We start from the raw sequence: 26,704 nt of genomic DNA, 5'->3' as shown, positions 1-26,704 counted from the left end.
TTACAAATTTTTATTTCTAATAAATATGTATTTAAATACATAAAAAGAATTGAAGTCAAAAAAAAGACAAGATACATATGAATATTAAATATGCATATATAAAATTAAAAGGAAGATTTTTTTCACATATTTTTAGAAAAATTTTAATTATAGTTTAATCATATCTTAATGATAAATCTACTTGAACATAAGGGAAATTTTATGCTTGAATATCTATTTACTATTTAAATTTTTATTAAAAAATATCAGATAATAAAATAAAATATTAATAAACATATATTTAATTTTTTCAAAATTTTTTCAAAATTTCTAAAATTCTATGGAGGCTTATTGCATTTTTTATTGGAAAAAAGATGTCGTTATAAATATGGTATTTTGAAAGGAATTCTAAAATCATTTTTATTTATGAAAATAAAAAAATATTGTTTATGACTTTTATCAATTATGCTTTATTTTTTATAAATATATATTAATGGATGTATAAGTTTTTATTGCTCTTTTAACGATTTTTCTTTAAATAAGATATTTATCTCGAATCATAGAATACGATTATTTGTAAGTTGGTGACATAATTGATGTGTAATAAAGTATGTTGAAAATATATTTTTATTTTAATAGATGATTTAAAAAGTTTAAAAATATTAACTTTTTAAATATAACTGTTTACTATAATTTAAACTAATTAAAAATTCATTGATATAAATTATTTTTTCATTTTAAAATATTTAATATTTCACAATACTCATAATAATTACGTTTAAAATGATATATTTCACAATTTAATAAAAATAATAATTATACCTATATCCTGTTTTATTTTTCTATGATTTTTATATTTAAAATAAGAGTTATATATTTTTGTGATTATAAAATATATTTACTTATATTTCATATATTTACTTTTTAATTTTTTATAGTTTTTTATTTTTTAATTTTTATATTTTTTTACTTTTACAATATTTTTCATTTCTTAATAATCTTTATATCCATATATGTATTTCTAATATCCTATAATTATACACATTTTTATTCATGATGATTCATTTTATTAATAGATTTTATTTTATTTAAGAGCTTCGTTCAAAGTGATAAAATTTAGTTCGTAAATCGTTATATTCACATTCTATTTAATTACATAGAACGTAAAAGAATTATAATGAATTTTTTAAAAGTATGTGAAAACATGTAAAATAGTAAAGTGAAGGTATTTACGAAAACTATTTGCACCTATACTAATGTGTTTTTAATGAAAATGTTGTACGTTAAAATGATAATATATAATCATTTCATGACATATATTTGAATTAAAAAATTTTAAATTGAAAAATTATTTTAAATTGAAAATTGAAAAATTATATTTTCAATTCAATAACTTTTATATAAAAATATCTATTTTAATACATAAAATATATCTGATATAATAAAATTAATTTAAACTATATTAATAATTGAATGCATCTAACAATTAAAAAAAATTAATTATGAAGAAATAATATAGCTATTTTTGTAACGCGTGCGCGTGTGCACGCAATATATATGTGTATATATATATATATATATGTATGTATGTATATATGTATATATTGTAATTTTTTTAAATTTCAATTAATAAATTTTCGTAACATTTTTTTATGAGATAAAAATAAAAATTATGATTTATTTTTTATCTGATTTCTCATCTTTTATTTTCCACGAAGCAGAAAAAAAATTAAAGATATATTTATTTGGATTTCTGTCTACTCGATTGTTCAAGTTGTTTCAAATTGAAAGAAGCTAACGATCGATTTTAACAATTGAGATACAATGACAATATGTCTTACCAAATTAAAGATAGCTCATCGAGATTACATAATTCCTTTGCTTTAGCGTATGATTTTTTCACCACTATCAAAAATTATCGGTACTTAAAAAATATTTTCATGTTTTATTAGATTATGTACAGAAATACATTACAATATTACAATATATTACAGAATACATAATATGCATTTATAAGAAATACATATTTATAAAATTGAACTATGAGAAATTAATGATCATACGATTTTCTTAATATTAGATGTTTTTAACATTATATATTCTAGTCACGCTAGAATTGTCAAATTTATAAGTTTTAGATTTTTAGTTTTTAGTAATTAATAATTCTAGTTTTTAAAACATTATATTATTATTATTTATATTAATAAGTTAAGTTGTATTCAATATTTTTTCTCATTAGTTTCATAATCAATAATTAATCATTTTTTTTTCAACTATTCTTATTCATCAATATTTTCTATACTGAATAAGACATGTATATATATATATATATATATATATATAGAGAGAGAGTATGTATAATATATATAAAGTCACAATTATAATATATAGATAAATGTTCGTGCATTTTAAAATATGGAAAACAATTTTATTTGGAAAAATCTATGCATTGCATATTTAACAATATATTCATATTTAACAATAATATAACATTCATTTAATTAACGCAATGACATTTGAATTTTTATTTAGTTATATAAGATTTTTTATTTTCTGTTCATTAAAAGAAGAGATAATTAATCTTGGACTCGTGAATTTATTACTTTTTTATCGTTGTTTCTTGTTATATTTTTAGCATTGGACATTATTCAGCACTATTACATTTGTAAGGATATTTCGTAGTTTCTTTCTATTATGCTTTGGCGATCATGGTGAATGTTAGTCATTATGATGAAAGCGAAACTTGTACGTAAATACTTGTTACTTTTTACATCGCATTACAAGTAGAAAGCAGGTACTCATACCGACTAAATTACTGGCAATTTCTATCATAACATTGAATAGTACTATAAAATGATTCGTATGAAAAAATATATTTTAATTATATATCATTTTATTTATCTTTTATTCAATTCAATCAAATAAATTAATTGTAAAATTAATGCAGAAAACTAAAAATAGAATTTTATATTTTTATTATGCATAGATATTTTGCTTTTTGAAATTCAGTGAATTCTTAAGCGATTATTTAATATGTTCGAGAATATTAATAATAAATATGAAATTGTATATTTTACAGATTTGTTTAATTATTTTATATCATAAGATTCTATAATGAATTTTAATTAATTATTACACTCATACGCACTTTATATTTATTTAATAAATTTTTAAATAATAATATTATTTTTATTTCATATATACATTATTTTTTATTTTAATATTATTAATCAGTAAAATTTCATTCATGTTCAAATTAAAAAATAATTAAAGTATAAAATAGAATAAAAGTAATCACAAAATTAATCAATGATTTCATTGAACTATTTGCCTTATTTAAAATTCATATATCAAATAACTTTACGTAATAATTATTAATTTTTGAATATAAATATCTAAATAAGATATCAAATTTTTGAATAATATTATAAAATTTGATTAAAAGAAAGAAATATTATATTAGTAATAAAATTAATAATAAATTAATAATAAAAAAATTAAAAATTATTAATGATAAATAACTCATATATTTAATAATATTATTTTTCCATAATACTTAATCATAGTGATATTTACAGAGAAATTTTATATCATTAGAAATCAAGTTGACATTAATCAAGCAAAAAAAGAAATTAATTACATTAATTAATTTCTTATATATCTAAAATTAATACAAAATAATACTTTAAAAAAAATGGTATTTTAAAATGGTACCATAAAATTATACAATCATAAAAATACAAAATCACTTTGTTAAATTATTATAAAATTATTATTATAAAAAAATCTTATTAAAAATTATTATATTATACAAATTTACATTAATTATAACTTATTTTTCATCACAAACAAAATATAGTTTCTTCATTTTCGGTATTTCATTTATTTTCATTTATTTATTATATTTAGGTACATTTGTTTATATTTATTAAAAAAAACTAATGAAGTACGATTTAAATAAATAATACATATTAAACAATTTTTTCTTAAGATAAATAAATACTTTAGTTTCAATATAATGAGATAATAGTAAAAGATATATCTAAAAAAATAAAATAAAATATAAGGAAAATAATCTTTATTATTAAAAAATATTTCAAGTAGAATTTATCTTAAATTTTTAATTTGATGTATTTCCTGATTATAGCAAAACATATTAAGAAATGATTTTTCTGAAACTTCATTAATCAGTTTAATTCAATCAAATTAATATTACTTATAAATATAGACGAAATTGACTATAAATTATCCAATAAATTTATCAAAATTTATTTAATTTTGTTATATATTCTCGGTTATTATATGTACTCATAGTGCAAAGTTTTCATTGAATCAATGTTTTTGAATTATTTTACGAATAGAAATAAAAATTTTATTTTTTTCTTTCGTATGAAATATAAAATATCTTAAAAATTTGAAATAATCAAATGATAAAAGCGAAAAAATTTCTCGCGAAAATATACGATAATAATATTTTTATAGTTCTAATTTTATATCTTAATATAAAATATTCTTATATATTATATTCTTATAATTATAATTTTATAAATGTATAACCGAAATTGATATATAATAATAACAAATAATATATAATATATAAATATATAATAATATTTTATATTTCAATTGAATTATTCGCTGTTATAAACTTTTCGAAATTTTCATAAAAAAATATTACAATATCTCGTTTAAATGAAAACTATATATACAACAATTCATTCTTTTGTCGGAAAATTGTTTCCCCTCTAATTCACTAAGCATGTCGGGAGTTGGCACTTATGTACACATTTAGTTCTCGTATACACGTGCCAGTAGTGGATCGTTGATAAGCGGTGGCATCCTGTGAGCAGTATGCTTAATATAGTACTAAGCTATCATTTAAATGAAAAGATTACTCTAAGACTTTTTTTAATTAGTATAATTATATGTGACATTTCACAATTTCATATGCATCGGTATGATTAATAATACTCATTAATCTCTACATTTCAATAAATAAAAAAACTATAGTACAAATAAGAGATGTTACTTAATATGATGTTTCTATTTTAAGGTTAAAGCTGAATGAGTTTGAGTTTTTAATGTGAAGAATAATATTTCAATATTTAATCTTTATTGAGCTAATTATCAATAATATATATGTATATCTTTTATATTTTAAGACAATATTATTCATATTATTTTTATTTTTATTATTATTAATTATTAATTATTAATTACAAATTTTCTATGGTATAGTAAATTTTTAATTTTAATTTCATGTATTCTTATAATGTTTGATATTATTACTTTTATAGAGTTAAATTTTATTTTAATAGATGATTTCTCAAATTTAACTTCATACATTCATAGATTCATTATTTTAATTTATTGATAATATGATTTCAATATAGAGAGAACTTAAATTTAAATTTGAATTATTTTAAGATAATTTCGATATTATTTTAATAATTAATAATGTATTTTTGTTACACAATAACGTTTTAATTTCAAATTTTTATTGTTATACGTTATAACACAAATAAAAATAATTAATGATGTATTTTTAATATTAGACATTAGAATTTGATAATGTCAAATTCATTTCTTATTTTTCGTGTTAATATGATAAATTAATTGAAATTATTTATTTATTAATTAAGTTTTCTTATTTCATTGAAATGTATTATATAAATTTTCTAATTATTTTGCATTACTTTTATTGTTATTTACTTATAACGCTTATAGAAATTCATGATCCATAATTGTTTATATTAGTAATTTAAGTTTTTTTTTTATGGTTCAAAGATTATTTAAATAATTATATTTCATAAACTAAAAACAAAAAATAAGCAGTTTTCGATATTTTATTTCTATTGAAATCAAATTTTTATACCATCGTGAATATTTTAATTAACACAACTACTAGTTAAATTATTTACGTGCAAAAGTACCGTACAAATTATACATCTTTTGAAACACTAGATCAGAAATTTGTCTATGCTGTTTGAAATTAGTGTATGCATACACGTGTTTAGTTTATGCATTTATACATAATTTACAAATCGAATTAAAAATTAAATTTTGAATTACGATCGTTATCTAATAGATTATCTTTTTATTAGTTAATAATATAAGATTAAAAATAAATGCTTTTTATTTATTTTAAATTTTATAATTTTAATATATATTTTAGATTTTTTAATCTTTTTTTGAGATAGTATCTTCATTTAGAAAAATCAAATAATCTATGATTTTCTAATAATTATAAAAAAATATATATTTATAGTTATTATTTATATATTTAAATATATATTTAGAGTTTAAAGTTTAAAAAAATATATTTAGTAAAGTAATTTAATTCAATTTAGTAAAATAATATAATATAAAATTAATATAATAATTTCAGATTGAATGATTTAAATTTTAACGAAAATATTGATAATATTATGAATGAAAACATTAAAAGTCTATCATAATAATTATAATATATTTTTATAATGATGTAGATATATATTTATGATAATACACATATTTACATATGTATATATACAATGTATATGTATATATATATATATAATCATAAGTCTATATAAATATTCTATATAAATAATTGTAAATAAGAACAGCTATTGCGATTCTTTAAAAATCTTATATGTTTTATTTTTTTATGAGATATATTTCCATAAATTAAAAATCCATGTTCTAGATATTAACGTTATAATATGTTATAATATGTTACAAAAAAAAAAACGATTTATATATATTTAAAACAAAGATTTTACTATAATAATACGATATAATACGATTTGTGTATAGAAAAGACTTGATAATATTAGTTTTAATTTTAAGATATAGATAAATATTTTTAAAGTTTGTGTATAAATTGTTAAATAAATAAAAATATATAAATTATGTGCAAATTTATGCAAAATTAATTGAGCCAGTTAAGATAATGCTCGTATAATTCTTGGAATAAAATAGCGAGTTATTATACAAAAAAATGTATAGAATAATGAAGATTTTTTAAAAATTCTTTTCATATTTTTTATACAAAAAAAAAAAGGCTGTATTGTTATGATTTAAAACTCTTCTCACGTCTACAAAAAGAATCCACTTGTATCACTTTTCTATCAAGCTCCTCGATTTAATCCTCGCTCAACGATTAAAACGAAGCTAATTCTAACTGGAGTTCTAGCAGGTTCGTTAAGGTCAAGCGGAGGAAGGCTTTCTTATCTAGAACCATACTCAATCTCCAAGACACCGTAGGTAAGCGGAATCTAGACTTTTTCGATGCGGAGCGTTGGTATATGGTAGAAAGGGAAGTGGGAACAGTAGTCTCTCCGCACAGAACTCCTATTTGATTTTCCAAGGTACCGTTTTCTTCCACGAAACTGGCTTGATCCATCAGAGTCCTGTACGAGAGACAAACTAACTTCTACCTACGTAACGAGACCTGCATTTTCCAGGTACCTATAATTCCTGTATATAGCGCTAGAGAAACTTTTTTTTTCTTCTTGTTCATCTTATCTACATTTCCGAATCGAACGAGTGAACAATAGTATGTATAATACATATACTATATAAATACATAATATGTATTTTATATTATTCTAGGGCTGATTTCTGACTATATTATAGTGTGTAATGCTGACAAATGAGCTTATTTTTCAGGTATTTTCGTTTCTTTGTTTCTTTGTTGTTAGATATTCGATTTATACGATGAAATTTTGCTATATTTCATAGTTCCTATCGAATTAAATAATCATTAAAAAAAAAAAAAAGCTAAAATTTCATAAAATTTCAGAAAAATTAAATTTCGATTAAAATTTCTAATTAATATAAGAGTATATTATAAATCATGAATTATTATTAATCGTTTAAATTTTATATTGTTATGTATAATGTTATGTAATTTATGATATTAATGAATTGAATCATTGTACAGTTCAAAAAAAAATAAAAAATAAAAAATAACGAAATTGAAATAGAAAATATTTAATCATTTAATTAAATATATATAAATACATAGTATGTAAATACATAATATGTAATTTTTGAAATTCAATTTTTTTAAAGAGAAGAAAAATTCAATTTTTTTTAAACGAAAATTTTATTTTTACACTTTTTATTTATTTTTGCAAGTAAAGTATTCGTTGATTATCCAATCGATATCATATATTATAATTAATTATAAAGTCATCAACGATAACTTTATAATACGATATAAGTCATCAAATGTAATTTCATTATTTTTGTTTCTTATTTTATTTTAAATTAGAAAATTTCTCTAAATTCTGTACTAAAAATTGTAAGTATATAATTGTACTGTATATAATTGTGTTGTAATTACTGTATATAATTGTACATTATAGATACAAAATATACACATGCACATATATATATTTTTGTTCATAAGGATTTATGTTATATTTTCTAGATAATTAAAGAAAGTATTAATTGCTTATTTTTTTAAAGTTTTGAATAAAATTAATCTATTAATAATGAAAAAGATAACATTAATATCGAATTATTTTTTTTTTATAAATGTTGACTTTATTTTAATTTATATATCGAAAATAAGAAAAATTGAATAAAAATTTCTAAAACCGTAATCATAAGTTAAAAGTAATAAATTAAAAGTAATTGATATCGGATTATTTTTTTTTTTATAAATGTTGATTAATTTGTATATCATCAGAAAAACTGAATAAAAATTTTTAAAATCATAACCATAAGTTAAAAGTACATGAATCACCAATATTATATAACATGACAGTAATAATACTTGAACATAAAAATTTTATTTTTATGAAACATCTCTGAAAGTTTCATAAATTATGAGGAAGTTCAACAAAATTTAAATTTATTTGTCATAAAGGAAATAACTTTAAAAGAAAAAAAAAATTTATTGCTTGGAATGTAGATACATGAAAAAAAATCACAACTTTCATATTTTATAAATTTATTTTGTAAATATTTTTGCAATTTTATATTTTTTAGTTTTTATTTTACAGTTTGTTTTTTACAAAAAAACAATAATATAGGAATAAAATTTCAAATCTCAATAAGAATATTAATAATATAATAATTATAAATAATATAAAAATAAACTTTTCAGAAATAATAAAATAATCACTTTATTATTTATATTTAATTTTATTTTGTTTTAAAAGTGAAATAATTTATTAATTAATTTAAAAAAAATTATATTGATTTAAAAAATTGATAAATGATTTTATATTTATTTATTATATTTATTTTGAATTTATTATTTGATAAAATTCGTCGAAGTTTACTTTTAAGTATAACTTAAGTAAAACTCCTGCAAGAAAGATATATTCTATTAAGTTATCGCTAGTGTAAGCATATCTTATGATAAAGCATAAGATACTTGAAATAAGTCATTGCTTATGTTTTCAGTTTATTTTTATAAATTAAAATATAAATTATTAGCTTTTAAGCTACATTTTTTTTTCTTTTAACGCTAAATTCTACATTTATTCTATATTATTTATAATATAAAAATGAATAAATACAAATATAAATCAAAAATAGTTTTTAATATTTATATTTATATAATTATATTTATAATATATATTATATATTAAGTATTTGTTAAGTATGATGAGAGAAATTAAAAATATTTCAGATTTTTATTTTTTTATGTTTAATGTTTTGCTATTAATGGATTCAATATTAACATAAAAAGAAAATTCAAAAAAAATAATTCTTCAATGTATATTATTTTATTATCATTTAAACATTTATTTTATTTAAATTTACTTCATTTTATTTCATTTAAATATTAAATTTATCGAAATCTTAACTTTTTCATATTATTCATAAATAATTTAAACTTCAATATGCTATTAATAATTTTGATAACATTATTGTAAGAATATATTACTATATGATTATAAATAATCAATATAATATTATTTTAAATATTATTATTATAATATTATTTTTTTATTTTAATAATATTATTTTAAATATTAAATTTATCATTTTCAAATATTTCATTACAGCATTGATAATAAATATAGATATTTGCACAATATAAATTTAAAATTTAGAATGTAATAAAAAGAATAAAATTAATAAAAAAAATTCTTGGTATAATGTAAGTCGATATTGTAACGTCAATATATACAATTTGACATGTGTATGACAAAGTGACTCTTAAAAGAAAGCAGTAAGTTTATCGTCCAAATGCAGGTTTTTACGAGGCACTGAGGCAGTCTTACTATCGGCATCCGGCCTGACAACTTCCGTCTCGGCTCTGGTAACTCATCAGTGAAACATCTGCATCCTTCTTCTGTCCACCGCTTCGTCATTTTCCGTTCCCCTTATCCTCGGCTATCTCGTTACCTGCTATAAAGGACTTTAATTTGCTGAGAACAGTTTCGAAATATAATACTCGTGCGATAAAATAAATAAAATGTAAAGTATTTCGAATTTTTATAATGAATTTTATATATATTATTTATTTACATGATGAATTGATTCTAGTGAATTTAAATAATATTTCTATCAATATTTTGATAATTGATATTCTATTTATATTATAATTTAAAAAATATAAATTATAAATTAATAATGATATATATAATAATAAAATTTTTATGCATGAAAATATTGTATGTGATAAAATGTTTTAATTAGTATTTAATTTATAACATTTAATATGATTCATTTATTTGATTAAAATAATTTACTAGATATAAGATTTATTTTTTAATTATTGAATTTATCCTATTAAGTTTATTGTTAATGGTTATTTTTATTTTTTACTTAACTAGATAAATGCAAATATAGTATCTATAATTTTGTATATGTTATTAAATTGATATATTTTATAATTTATATGTATAAACGAATTTTAGATTTAGTTTAATATTCTTAACTTGTACAATATTTTATTTTTATTAATTTCTTTGAAAAAAACATTAGATAAATTTAACATATATAATAATTTAATCTTTTTACAATCAAATTTAATTTTTGGCAAAAATATTTTTTTATAAAATACAATTTTTTAATTAACTTTAATAATTTTTTATAATTTTCTTAATAATTGTTATAAATTTTGTGATTTATTTCAATAATCATAAACTTTATAATTTAAACAAAAAATTATTTTATAAATATATTATTTTCTCCACCTGTAACGTTCAATGAAATGTTATTTATGGCTAAATAAAAAATTTTTAAATTAGTACATGATTTCATATGTTTAAGTGAAACATTATGACAAAATATTATTCTATTTTTCTCAATTTTGTGATTCTTTTTATATCTTTAATATCATGTATATTAGAAACTTGAAATTAATGAATGTTGGTTCACTTTGGTATTAGGAAAAAGTATTATCACAATTTAATATTCAAATCTCTTTTGAAAATTTTAATGAATTATTTTAATGAATTTGTAAATCTTATTATTTATAGATCTAATATAATATCATATTTTCGAGTAATTGAATTGAAATGAAATTTTGTAAAAGAAATATCTTTATTTATTAAATTAGTTATAAATTAAATATGTAATTGATTAGTATAAATAGTATAGATATCAATAATTATATTTATTTTTAATATAAGTATTAATAAATTTCTAAATGCATAATTAAAATTATATTTAATTGTGTTAAGTATTATAATTAGTTTATTATTAAGTATTAATTCAATATAAATTAATTAAAAGAAAATTTTATGGATTACACACATGATTATATTAATTATAAATAATTATAATTTTATTTATATTATATTATAAATAAATATAATATTAAATTTGCAATTTTTTTCATTCAAATTCAATTATGAAAAATTGGGAAATTATGAAAACGCGAATAATATTTTTTTAATAAAAAATACTTCAAAATATATATTAAATATAATTTCAAAATAAATATATTTAAAATTTAATATATTTAAAAAAGAGGATTATTTTATCCAATATTCTAAAATATATTATCATAGAGATTAAAATAAAATATAATATAAATTATTTTTTAAATTTTATCTTTATGATAATGACAATCTTTTTATTTTAATGTTATGTTTACACAAATCAATATGATCTCAAGTTAAGACATAAGATATTGTATTATAAATACTTATCTATAGTGATTACATTTTCAATGAATACTTACCTCATTATTAATGAACGAGTTTTTAAATATTATTGTAAACAATCATAAAAAGGATGTATAATCTAGCAAAAATTCTTTAAGAATTTGAAAATATTTACAACAAAGTATATTTTAACATCTATACATATTTAATAATAATACATGTATAATAAAAGAAAAGTATAGTAAATGAAAAAAATTTGTATTCAAATTTATTTAAAGTAAAAAATTATATATGAACTTAAAAAGATGAATTTGAGGAAGATTTTTTTCCAACAAAGGAAAGTTTTTAAAAGTATTTTCGAATTATATAAATAATACATAAGATTATTCAAAGTTTACATTATTGATGAATCGTGGATAATAATAATGTATTAAATTATCTCGTTAAGCTGAAAAAAATATGGAGTATTAAATTAAACATGCATCTATAACAGGTGTTTGGATGTAATCCGATTGTTATGCAAACGATCTTCATTATACGAATACATTCTCTCTCTTGTGAATCTATTCTGGAGATCGTTACCTATATTTGAAAGTACAGTTTAACCGATATTCTGTGAACGCGCGCGTGTAACGGTGTCGTGTGAATGGAAGAACGTATAATACATTCATTAAAAATTATATTTTTCTTTCACTGTAATTCTTCACTGGATAATAATATTTTGCTATTAGATTAAAGTTGTTAATTTTTCTATTCAATATTATATTAACACTAAAATTTTATTCTACTATTATTGAAATTTTTATGCATTTCTACAATCTGAATTTTTTCTGTATTCTAAAAATAGTCGATTTTAATTAATTTGTTAGGCTAATTATTAAAATAATAATAATAATTGATATGATTATATAAATTACATATATAAATAAGTTAGAATTAATAATAAAATAATTAACAATTAGTTGTAATGAGTCAGTCATATAATAGACATTTATTCTTAGAAAGTACTCTAAGAGATAGAAATAAATAAGAAGAAAATTAATAATTATTAATAAAACATGAAAATGTTTCTTCAAATAAATGTATCTAAAAAAAACCTCGTGAATCATACTCTTTCAACTATTCTTTCAACTACTTCAAGGACAAGTCTTTAGATACTAAAAAAGAATGATTCTATTTTTCATTTAGATGATATTTAAGTGAAGACTTAAAATACTTAAACGAAGAACAAAAGAATGAAATATAAAGAAAAATATATTAGAAAAGAAATGTCATACTTAAATGATATGTGGCTATTGTATTTTAATATAATATAATGTAATATATGAATTCTACTTTAATTATGTACGAAAATGTATTCATTCTTGCTAGTATTATAAATTATATAATATTTAAGAATATTTGAAAGAAAAAAAAATCATTTTGTGAATAATATTTTAATAACATTTTAATGGATTAATTAATTAATTAAGAATACAAATTGCATGATATATTTGAATTTACGCAAAATATTATATTTTAAAAAATTATGTTCTTTTACATGTTTATTTACGAAAAAACTATTATTTACTTTAGAATTAAAAATAGAAAATTTTGGGATTCACGGAAATTCAAATCCGAAACATTGTAAAGTTTCGAAAAAAATTTTTTAATTTTTCAAACTATTATTCTTTCTTCTATAAAATTATTATAAAATTGTTGTAAATTATGAAATATGCTAATTAAAATGTTAATTAATAATTTGAACATAAACTCAATTGAATTATTATCCATTTATTAAATAACAATGTGCAATATTTTCTTAAATTTCAAGTTACGAAAATTTGTGTAAATTATTTTTTTAAAAATGGCAAAAGATTTCAAAATTATTGAATATGACATTTTTTGAAATTTCAAAGAATTTCGAATATTACATTTTTAATTAGAATATTTTTGTTCAAAAATTATTTAATCCTACTTCAATCATTTTTTCGCAATATAGATAATTTATAAGATAGATTAAAACAGGATACTTTGTATATTGCTTAATGGCACCACTGTGCATTTTAAGGTTAGCATAAGTCACTTATAAATGGGAGTGTATATACATACTTAAATCAACTGGTAAATATTTTTCAGATCGATGTGATTCAGTCTTAAATACCTACACCTGTGCGTTTCTTCACAATTTAACAGAGAAGCGGATTCTCGTATAGGAAGGCAAATATTCAAGAGAAAATGAATTCGAAATCGTGAAGCGGGATACTGACTTCATTGTTATGCGGACAACGTTGCTAGGTCACCGGTGCATTTCACGCGACAATGCACAACGATAGTCCTCCTTTGATTCGGCGTCTCTTCCTTTTCATTCTTCCCTCCCTCCTCTTATAATATTATTATTTCACGAGATTGGGCCTCGAGTAACTGTACATTTCTGTGGTGGCACGATAGGTCTTGGCATTAACTATGTTACGTAATGACTGGTTTTCTCGGAGAATGAATTCTTGGTGCGCGACCTGCCTCTTTTTCCTTCTTCGAGACCATTCGCTTCGGGGACCACGCGAGTAAATCCCGATGTACAGTTACTTATTTGTACAAACACGAGAAACTCGAGCGACGATACCGGTCAACGGATCCAAAACTTGTCTATCCTCTTTTATGATCGTTTTACAAATATTAAAACTTTTAGTTGTGGAGAAAGTATTGTGAAATTTACTTATATTTTCTTCAATTTTCACATTGAAATTCTTGTCATTTTTTTTTTTTTTGTAATAATTATGGAGAAGTAAATTAGATCTGATTTTAGATCTTTAAAAAGCTTCTTAATTTTATGTAAAAATTGAAGGACACATTAAAGTTAAATTATTTTTATATATATTTTGAAAAAAAAAATGCTAGATATTTTAAGTAAGAATGGCAGAATCTTGATAGAAGAGAACATAATTGATTGGCGAACATAATTGAAAGGCGTTTTATTTAAAGAAATGATCTTTCGTGTGCACCATCGTAACAGATGTTGCATGTACAGTCAGTCACAAAAGTATTTTTATTCTATATTATAAGGAAATTTAATTTATCCGAAAATTTTAATTTTATTAAAAATTTAAGTGTACATAAAGCATAATGAATAATACATAATGAATTATGGAAATCATTTTTTTTTTTCATTGGGAATTTCATTTTGAAGGGGTAAAATTAATTGAAGTTTCGTTATTTTTTTAATTTTAGATATAATTTCGTTTGAGGATGATTATTCACGGGATGTTAGAGTTAACTAAAAATTAAATTTACTATTTTAAAATTTTATGATTTAACTTTGTAATACAAGATAGAGCGATATTTTAAATTATTTTGAATGTTATACTTTATTTCTTTAAAGATTTTACATATATTATATATATTATATTATATATAATAATTTATTGTGTTTGATATGTATTTAAATCAATAAAATTTTTATTGATTTATATAAGTAAATTCTTATAATATATAGCAATATTCCTATGATTAATTATATTTTAATGCAGCTATTAATTTAAAATTATAAACAAAAATTTATTTTTTAAATAAAATTTTTTTGACTATTTAAATTATAGTACATATGTATAGCTATGATAATTTTTATTATCTGTCTTCCATTTAGTCATTAATTACTCATTAGTCATTAATTACATACAATAACTTCTTCCATGTCTTTATTTCAATGAGTCCCGTTGTAAATTCTTAGGTAAATTAAAATAAAAATGAGTAAAAATATTATAAGTTACATGAAATTTAATTAAAATAAAATAAAATAAATTATCTTTTGTGTTTAAATATTTTATTGATTATTAAAAGAAAATTATGAAAAAATTCATAAAAAGAAAAAAAACAAATTAAAATATAAATGTTAGTAAATTTTATTATTTCCATATTGCTGTAAAATATTGAAAACTAATATATGAAATTTTATATTGATATTAATATTAAATTTATTATACTAATAAATTAAAATCATATAGATATTTAAAATATGAAATATAAAATATTGTAATCAAATAATTTGTTGAATGTTAAATATAAAATTTATTATTCTATGTAAAGATTAATATAAAATATAAAAGATATATCTATTACATATGTGAATAAAAGATAAAAATCATTCGAATAAATATGATAACTATCTTGAAATAGACTTAAATGTTCTATTATCAAAATGATGAGAGACCAATGGTATATACTGTTATATTCTAGTCATGTGCAAGTCTCAATTGAGGCTACTCGACTACACGATTAGGATTCCAATAGAATTTGGTCACTTCCTGATGCTATCGCAATTTCGTCATTTTGATGCCAAAGAAATCTGAAAGCTAATTTCCAAGTATTAATTTACATATTGCAATTGAAATTAGAAAATTTCATTCGAGAAAATTATATTAAAATTAAAAATTATATTAAATCATTATTTAATGATGAAAAATAAAAATTATTTCTATTTTTATTTAATTTTTATTTTATTTAATTTAATTTAACTTAAAATTAATCTTTGTAAAAGTTTTCAAGTTTTAATTTTTTAATTCCAATTTTTATTGTTATCAATTATTGTATTATATTATATTTTTATTATATATAATTATATCATTATATTATTAATTATAATATTTTTGTCTTAACCTCATATTATAAATTTATTTTGATATTTTAAAATAAATATCAAAACTATGTAATAAACAAGTTAGATAATTTTTGCGATAATTCTTTAATTTATTTCAAATCTAGCTTAAATTTCTTCATCCAAAATTATTTTTATATAACAAGAAATATTATTTGTCTAAACATAAAAATTAAATTATTGTAGATTAATGAACAAAACTAATGATAAAACTAAAAAATATAATAATTTTTAAATTGATTGTGATATTTACCAAAAAAGTTGATCTATTTTAGATTTTAACTATTAAAAATTATTTCCATCCATTTTTCTAATATAAGCATTATATGTATTTTGATACAAATATATTATTGTTAAATCAACCAAATTTGATATAGCTTCAAATAACGAAAGAAAAAAGAAGAAGTATCATTTTTTTCAATTTTTCTAAGTCAATATGGCAAATATCGCTCTATTTTCCAGTACTCCACTGCCTTTGCTATATTCGTTAACGTTTAATTCTTTCATCTGGTTCAATTACATACCAACCGTGCAAGAAAAGACGGCCAAGCTTATTTTCTACAATAATTATATACTATCGTTGCATTAGACCTTTTGTATTTTCAGAAAGTACAGCCGGCAATTATATTGAATTTAAAAGGCGTGACAGCGTTTAATTACATCAATCCGTGAAGTGTTTTCATACTCTGTTTAAAGATTTGACGAGGAAGTTTCTCTTGGATTTAAACATTGATTGTCGCACGGTGGCCGAGGAACTTCCACTTTGTAAAATGGGAACGGATTCCGCAACGAGGAAACGTTTAGGAGAGAACTCGGTTCCTACTTTGGCAATGATGCAGATTGTCGTTCTAGATAGCTAAATTGAACGTGGGTATATGGAAAGCTCTCATAAACGTTTGATGACAATTTCTCTTTCACCAATTGACCAAAAACGAATTTAAATGTGTTATACGTAATCAAAAGTATTAAGTATATATAAGTATAAGGTTATCTTTGGTGATTTTGTGAACGTGAAAGATTGATAATGGTCGGCTTTTCATTTTCTTTAATTATTTTTTTAATTATCTTTTCTCTAATTATGTGGGAAATAAGCATTGCTCAATAAATAATAAATATTACATTCAAAATCATTTGAAATAAAATAATAAATAATTATTCCAAATAATATGGCAATTAAAATTTGGAAATAAAAATGCTTATGAAATCTTATTTGAGAATGATTAAAATATTATTTGTTTGCCAAATGATTTTCTATATTTTAAATAATATTAAAAAAATGGAAGACAATAAATAGTAATTTTAAAAAATAAAAAACAATTTTTTTTTATACAAGAAACAATGATTTTATCTTAGAATTAAATAAAAAAATACGAGAAAATACTTGAATTTAGATATCTTTCTCTCTCTAGATTTCTATCATTGTATCATTGTAATCATTTTTTATTCTCATTCTTAATAAAAATATTTATTATCTTTATTTTTTTCTATATTTTCTTATTTTATTATTATTAATATAATAATAATAAAATATCTTTTTAGTTATATTTCTTATAAATATAAATATATTTATATAAATTTGGAAATACAAAAATTAATAATAAATTAAACAATAATTTAATCGTTTAAATATTTTAATTTTTAATAATTATAATTTTTCTTTACGATGATATATTAAATCGTTCAATCGTAAATTTATTAATATTATGTTCAATATAGAATTTATGAATATTATTTTTGAAAAATAGAAAGTTATTGAAATTTCAATAAATTTACGCAACTATCTAATATTTATCAAAATATTAAATTCATATCAAATTATGTTATGCAATAAAAATACTTTATATAAATTATTCCTATAATTATTTTTTTTCGTCTAGCGAGAAATTGTTTGAAGGAAAGATATACTTTATTTGAACTATTTATCATAAAATTTCTAATATACAAATAATTTATAGTTACATAGAAATTATGTAATCAGTTCTATTTCTTATCAGGAATGATTATCTGTTGAATTATAAAGATAGGGATTAATCTGCAACTAGAAAACCTATAAAATCTAGTTCTATGAACTATTGGCTTGAAATGTAAAAGCCAAGACTTTCTCCTAATGTTTGTCGATCGTTGCCTGCGAATTCACGAGAAATAGTTGGAAAGTGAGTGTTATGTTCTATGCCAAAACGATAGAATTGAACTGAATTATCGAATTCAAATAATTTTATATAAAACATTGAAACAATGAAATTTTTGTATTACAAAAAAGAATGGGAAAAGTTCTAATAAAGAAAATTATTTTTACAGTATTGAAAATATAATATAAATAATAATACTGTGCATTTATACATATGTATATTTATTAATGTAATCAAGTTTAATATAATATAATATAATTATATAATATATCTAAGAATTACTTACATAAGATGTGATTTTAAAATTAATAGAAATAAAAAAAAATATTTTTGTATTAAATTAATTAAATTATAAATAAAAAAATTAAAATTTAATTAAATTTCAATATTTCATCGGTATTTTTATATATCTTTGTCCATTTTTATACATCTTTCATGACATAATGTATCGAATCGTCAAATCAAAAGAATTTACATAAATATTATTTATTTTAACAATGTAATATTTTACAATTTAAAAAAAAAAATTTCATTTTACTTATTCTATTTTATTCTCATAGAATGAGATCTTTAAAATCTTATTTTCTTCAAAAAATCACTTTGTGCGAAAATCTTAAATAATTAGATTGTATAACGTTTATTAATGATCCGTTTAATTAAAGGATGAAAATTTAATTGGTAGCAACTCAATTATGTTCATATATATGTATATATATATATGTATATATGCATTCTTTCTTTTTATATTGAACGTATAAGATGATCATTGCATCGCTGAACAAAAGCGTTGCACCAATGACGTAATGCATTTATGCGATAATACAGCATCATAGAAGACCTTAACATCAGTACAACGCAGTCAGTAAAACGCAGTAACGATTCGACATTTAACAATGCGAATTTTTTAAATACAAATGCTAATTGCGAGATGTCACGGATTTATCCATGTTGTAAATCATATCATAGATACGACATAATATACGATACGATTCATACATTTAGAGATAATTTTGTGTTATAAGATTTATTATGACGTGAAGATTTTTGGCGCATAAATAAATTTTTTATCGATAAATGTTATTAATTAATGTCATTGAAATCAAAGAATCGAGAGTATAATAATTTATTTTAACTTATTATAATACAACTTATCATAAAATATATTTTTCAATAGCGAATGCTAATATTTAATTATTAATGATAATAATGTAATGTACTTAATATTGTTAATAATTATTGTCAATATCTAATATTATAATATTAATATACAAGTGTGTTCAATTTATATAGTTAGAAAAATTTTTCGATCATTTTTTGTGCATATTCTTTGTACATAAATATTATATATTTATCGCATAAATATTTGCAATCTAATCATAACAATAATTATTACATATTTATAAATATTTTATTAATTTCATAATTTTAATAATTTCTAGTTTTCTATAACAATTTCAATAATCTATCTATTTCAAAACAATATTATATACGTAATAAAAAAGCGAAAAAATTTATCAATTAACGATTAATTATCCATTGCCTCAACTGAAGTAATTAAAGCAATGCGACAAGTAAAACGTACCATATCTTTATTCGACCTCGCGCAGTATTTATCGCAAGCATAAATTCGTTTCGTAGTTAATTAAAATTCGTAAAACAATCGCCTATAAATGGTTACGATAAACTTGAAGAACGGATCTTTCTGGATATTTATGGAAAAGGTGCTGGCACAAAACTGCTTGTTCTACGCGTTTTATGTCAGATTAAACGCGTAAATGCGCGTACACACGAGTCGGTCACGAGCATCTGCTTGCCATCCGGCTCTATTTATCAATTGTGCTTGTTAATTTCACGACACTCCATTTCTTCGCGCTAATTGGCTGTTTTAATAGATTTCATGCAGGTCAGAATGCCCGAAAACATATAAGTCGTCAGCAAATTAAACATGGACGACTTAATTGTTTACTTAGACGTTATTTTCATTTGCATATTATTCTTTACAAAAGATTTTAGTTTGTTAAAATAATAAGTTTTGAATAATTTATTATTATAGTCTAGTTTAATTATTAAAATAAATATTTTCAATTAAAATTAATATTGGATTATATTCAAATAGATATTTAATTATGCGTATTTGTTTATTTTCATGACATTAATAAAAAAACTATTGGAATTTAATGTCAATAAAATCTTGAAATTGTTTCAAATTTTATATGATTTCTGGTAACATAGAATCTCATTCAAATCTAATGAAAATCGTTCCATTTAAAATTTCGTAAAAAAATTATTATAGTTTTTTATTATGCTGCATTAAATTGTTTTTCGAATTAATCAAATGTAAAATATTTACATTTAATTCTCGAATTACCTTATGTACCTTATTACCTTATTACTTATATTACCTTATTACTTATTATACATGAAACACAGACACATATACACACGCTTTCTTTCTCTCTCTATTTCTCCTCTGTAAATTATTCAAAAAAATAAAACTTCAAAACTATCACTGTAACAGCAGTATAATTATACACAATCCGCTTTTAACATTTAAATCGTTCCACATTCTAATTCTTGTGATCATACTGTGAATACATCACGAATATCAAGATCGTAAGAAAATTTTTTTAGTGAAACTATTGCTCGCAATATTTCCTGACCTGTTTTTTTCTTTACTCCTAATGAAAAATTTACAATTTCATATAATTAGAATTCTCGTTTAATTAGATAAATGTAGAATTCATCTATCTTTGTTTATAATATTTGAAATGTTAAAAAATGAAAGAAAAAAAAAAAGAATTAGGAGATTTATAAGATACAGATAAATTTTAGTATAAGTGCTTATGCAATGCAATCTTGATGTAATGCAATTCATAAATTGTAGAATTACATTTATGACAAAATGTTTCGATATAATTTATATAAAATAATTTGATTTATAAATAAAATTTATATTTTACTTAAAAGAGTTATGAATGTTTAACTTATTCTTAAAACATAAATTAACTTTTTGATTAATCTGAACTTTGTATAATACAAATCAATTTTCAAATTATATATTATTGATATATATAAATATAAATTTAAATAAATTTATATACACATATATATTAAAATACAATTTTTAATATTCCAAATTTATAAATTTCTACACATTCAATTAAATATTTATATATTGTTATAGATATTAAAAGTAATATTAGAAACAAAATTATTAATTAATTTATCTATTATATGCAATTTTCGAATATTTAAATATTTATTTATCTAAAATTTATGTTAAAAATTTATTGTCATGTTAATATTGTTTTATTGATAGATTTTCAAATCCAAATTTAAAATTTTATTATCAGAAAATTATTTAAAAATTAAATTATTAAATGATGAATGATTTTAAATATTAATATTTATTTTTTTTTTAAAAATTATAAATATAATTTATTATACATAGATATGTATATACATAATAGTATAAAGATAATTTTAATTTATTTTTCATCTTTTTTGATTGCATCAATCTATAGAGACTACTAACAATCATATTATAATATTATTATTTAATATAATATTATTAAATTAAATTAAATAGTTTAATATGTTTTAGAAATTTAAAAGCATATCTTAGAAATTTTCTCGCGTTTAATATTTCTTTGAAATTGTTTTAATTCATTGATTTAAAACAAGTTTCTTCCACGTTATTATAATATCTTGTGCAAAATGTAATATTTGCTCATGATTTTCATATTCTATCAATACTAAGTAAAAATTTTATAGATTAAATTTTATTCTAGTTTAATATTTGTCTCAATATATGAATCCTTACTATATGTTCATTCATTTCTTCAAAATCTATTATATGAGTTCGCTATTGCGAAAGGGTGAATAAATTGAAACATTGCTAGTGCTTTCACTCACAATTTTTTTCCAATTAAAAAAATCAAGAATTTTTTTTTTATCCTTCGTACATCTGGCGCACAGGAATATTTGCATTCGCAGGTTTATATCTTATATATTACGTGTTTCGATTTCGCAATAAATTTATTGCTTTAGCTTATCGATCTCTTAACGTCCTTGCAGTGATTCTCAGTGAATTGATATTTCTCGATAGTTTATGTGGATTTCACCAAAATATTTGATGAATATGTTATCTTTATTATTATAAATTAAGATCAAAATCTATTTAATAAAAAATAGTTCTTAAAATATTACTTTTAATTTTTTTGTAATTTTTTTATAAGTTGATCAATTTTATTATAGAAAGATAAATTTTTGACTAAATTATGACTATGAAAAAGAAATATGTGATAAAAATTATAAATTTTAATTAATATCATTTATTTTGATTTTAAAAAAAATATTATTGTTAATGAAAAAATTGTGAAAAAGAAATGCGAGACTAAACGAAATATGATGAATTGAATGAATAACATAAAAATTTTAAAAATAATGGAAATAAGTTATATATGCGTTATTATTATATATATTGTATATTTTATTATATACATTTATTTGTTAAAATTTATATAAAATTAAAAAGAAATTTTAGAGTTATACATAAATAAAATTGTATCTTAAGAACATAAAATATTGTATCTTAAGAATTTATTTTAATAATTTATGTATTTTAATAAAAAAAAAGCTAAAAAATAGCTTAAAAAAAATCGGTTCTAATAACAAAAATAGTAGTTATGTTAGATGATTTTTTTTTTTATCCTATTATTTATGAAATCCTTCAATCCTGAAAATAGTTTATTCAAGTTTATTTTTATTTCATATTTCTTAAACAATTTTTTAATTTGAAAATAGTATAATAAAACTTTTCATTTTAATAATATGCAGGAAATTCTTTTTTTTCAGAGTTAGAATTCTTAGAAATTATTTTTAATGAAAAATACAAATCAAATCTCGTCAATGAAAAAAGATTAATCTGTCCTCATAAAAGTCAGATTTCTTGTTTCTCATAGAATTGATATAATTGAAAATTAAATCAATTCATCATAAAATTGATCGAGTAACGTGATAACATGACTTCAGGGTGCCTTTATCTGCAAACGTTACAATTACATTGAATTATTCGATTAATTATATTTTTTTTATTAAAATAAAAAGATAACGCCTTTATTCATAACAACGATTTTCATATCGGCTGGGGTATGTATGCTGCAATGTTTGCTTTTTTATCAATGTAATTACTATTCTTATATATATACTTTGAAATATAAAATAAAATATGTAAAAATAAAAGTGTGTAAGTCTTTTTATACATAGAATAATCGTTATAAAGTTTTATGAAATCTTTTCTTGAAAATTATTCACGATATTTAAGATAGTTAAGAAAATTTGTAGCAAAGTTGAAAAATGTTAAACATAATTTATACGTATGTAAAGTTAAACTTTTATAAAATAATAGAAAAATTGGTAATATGGAATTTTTTGATATTTTATGCATAAATATATAAATATCCACATGATAAAAGTAATATTTTTATACATATTTTAATATGGATACATGTACAATAATCTAATTATACAGAATGAGATATATAATTAAAACAATTTTATAACTAATAACTTTAGTGATTTATGATCTTATATTCATTAATTCTTAATGAAAAAATTATTTGAAAACAAATTAAGTTTCATATTATCATTTTTACTATTTTATTTATTAATAAATTAATTATTAATAAATTCATAATTTGTTTTTTGAAAATCTATCTGTCTATTTCAATGATAAATTCTTTGAAATAATTCTTTCAGTTTTTTTGTATATTTAATTTTTTTTTATTAAAAAAATTTAATAAATATTTAATAAATAATAATTACATTATTTGAGCATAAATTATGAATTTTTTGTTTTTATAAAAAATAGAAATATATTGAAATATAAATATAAAATTTAAATTAAAATTAGAAATTATTTTAAGAGTTAATATATAGGTATGTATTTATTTATATAACTGCAATAATATCCTTTATCTTTTTACGATGATAAATCTTATTAGATTAAATCTGAAAAAAAAAACTGTAAAATAGTTAACATAAAAACTATTGAAAATGATTATTTCATTACAAAAGACTATGTTATTTTTGTATTCTAATACAATTGAATATTCTTTACAAATTAAAATATACTATATATATCATTATATTCATTTTGTGTAAATTTTTTCAGCATTATAATAGTTTTTGAATACATATTTTAAATACTTACAGAAAAAATTATTAAATTGAGAGATGTTTGGTAAAATTTGTTTAAATCAATTAGAAATTTAATAATATTTTATTGAATTCCTTATCATATAATTTTTTAAATATGTATCTATTCTAATTATGTCTTTTTTTTTCAAAATTATCAATTTATAAAATTAAAATATAAAAGAAAAATAAAAAAAAAAGGCAGAAAATTGAAAGAAAAAAATCTATGCAGTTAATACTCAATGTTCTTTGTAAAGTAAAATAAAAAAATGTGATAAAAAAAAATAACACATATAAAATTAAAAAATATTAAAAATAGAAAAATATAGAATTATGATTCTTCTAAAAATGCAGAAGTATGATTTACGAATACTTAGTACGTAAATTCTATAACATTCAAAAAGTCGAAAAATTAAAAAAGAATTATATGTATTTTAAAAAGTAAGAAATAAATATAATAATTGAATATATTTAAATAAATAAATAGATAAATATATATAAAATAAAATAAGCTATCAAAATTTAAATAATTAAATTTAAAAATTTAAAAAAAGAAAAAGCAAATGAAAATCAAGAGATGGTTTTTTATAATACGTACATGAATAAGATAAAATTTTAATTAAATTGATCAAGAAAGGTTGAGAACCTTTTCTAAGATAAATCACCAGCACTTGATGTTATGAGCAGTGCACCAATAGTAACAAGAGGGGAATGCCGTATGTGAACCGTTGAAAAGTTTCACTTGACTAGTAATGGTACTGCTAGTCAGGTGAACTATACGTTGATTCATTGGGGGCACATACCCTTGATTGGATTGGCAGTTTTAAAATTGTACAATTTCCATAAATGTGCTATTAGAGATAGTGAAAAATAATATTATTTCTTCTTAAAAATTTTTATTTTTGATATAGTGTACAAAAATATTATTTAATTGTCACGAGATACATTCAACAATTAGGAAAACAATTTGGATAATAAATCAAGTTTTTTTTTTTACACTCAATTTTCTTAAAAATGAAAAAATATTATTTTTATATATAGAATCATTGTTCTTTGAAAATGTGAAAATAATTTAATTATTGCAAAATCGAATATTTTAAATAAAATATTATATATATATATATATATATATATATATATATATAAAATATTAAATAATATCTTACTATTTTTTTAGATCAATAATTTATTTTAATTTTACTGATATTAAATTTCTTAACTTTGTCAATTTTTATTTGTATTATTTATATTTTAAACCATATTTTTTATTAAATTTATCAAAACAATATATAATTATAATTTTATTGAATCAATGTAAATTTTGTATGAATTGTATTAATAAATATATTATCATATATGCACATTTTATCGTTATCAAAACTTTTAAAACCATTATTATTTTAAAAAAAATTAAATTTAATGTAAGAATATTTAAAACATATTTTTTAAGATATAAATTTTAAATAAATATAAACTAGACATATATAGATAGAAAACTGAATAATCAAATAAAAAAATTCTTTAATGTTTGGCTAGAAGGAATTTCTTTTATTATCTTGTTATCAGGATTTTTAGCGATTTATTTATTTATTTAAGAATGTATTAATATATGTATTAAGTGCGAATTAAAGTTTCAAAAAAACTGAAAATATTGGAATCATTGTGCCTAGTTTTCTTTTTGACAATTTGCATGATGATCATTTAAA

At 19.3% G+C, this 26,704-nt stretch overlaps 1 protein-coding gene and 1 long non-coding RNA gene across 3 annotated transcripts in view; both read left to right on the top strand.

The window, feature by feature from the left end:
* T48 (FU domain-containing protein T48) overlaps window positions 1-26,704 on the top strand; it is a 36,782-nt gene that overhangs the window by 5,171 nt on the left and 4,907 nt on the right. The window lies entirely within an intron of this gene.
* On the top strand, window positions 7,071-10,690 carry LOC147656958 (uncharacterized). The gene is made up of 2 exons (XR_015293382.1): window positions 7,071-7,427; window positions 10,180-10,690. It is a non-coding gene; the product is annotated as an uncharacterized LOC147656958 (long non-coding RNA).

Source organism: Apis florea, unplaced genomic scaffold, assembly GCF_048593485.1.
Source record: "Apis florea isolate Af1SG1 unplaced genomic scaffold, ASM4859348v1 contig_3391_pilon, whole genome shotgun sequence".
Classification (NCBI taxonomy): Eukaryota; Metazoa; Arthropoda; class Insecta; order Hymenoptera; family Apidae; genus Apis; species Apis florea.
Note: the sequence above shows the minus strand (reverse complement) of the source record. Positions and strands in the feature narration are given on the sequence as shown.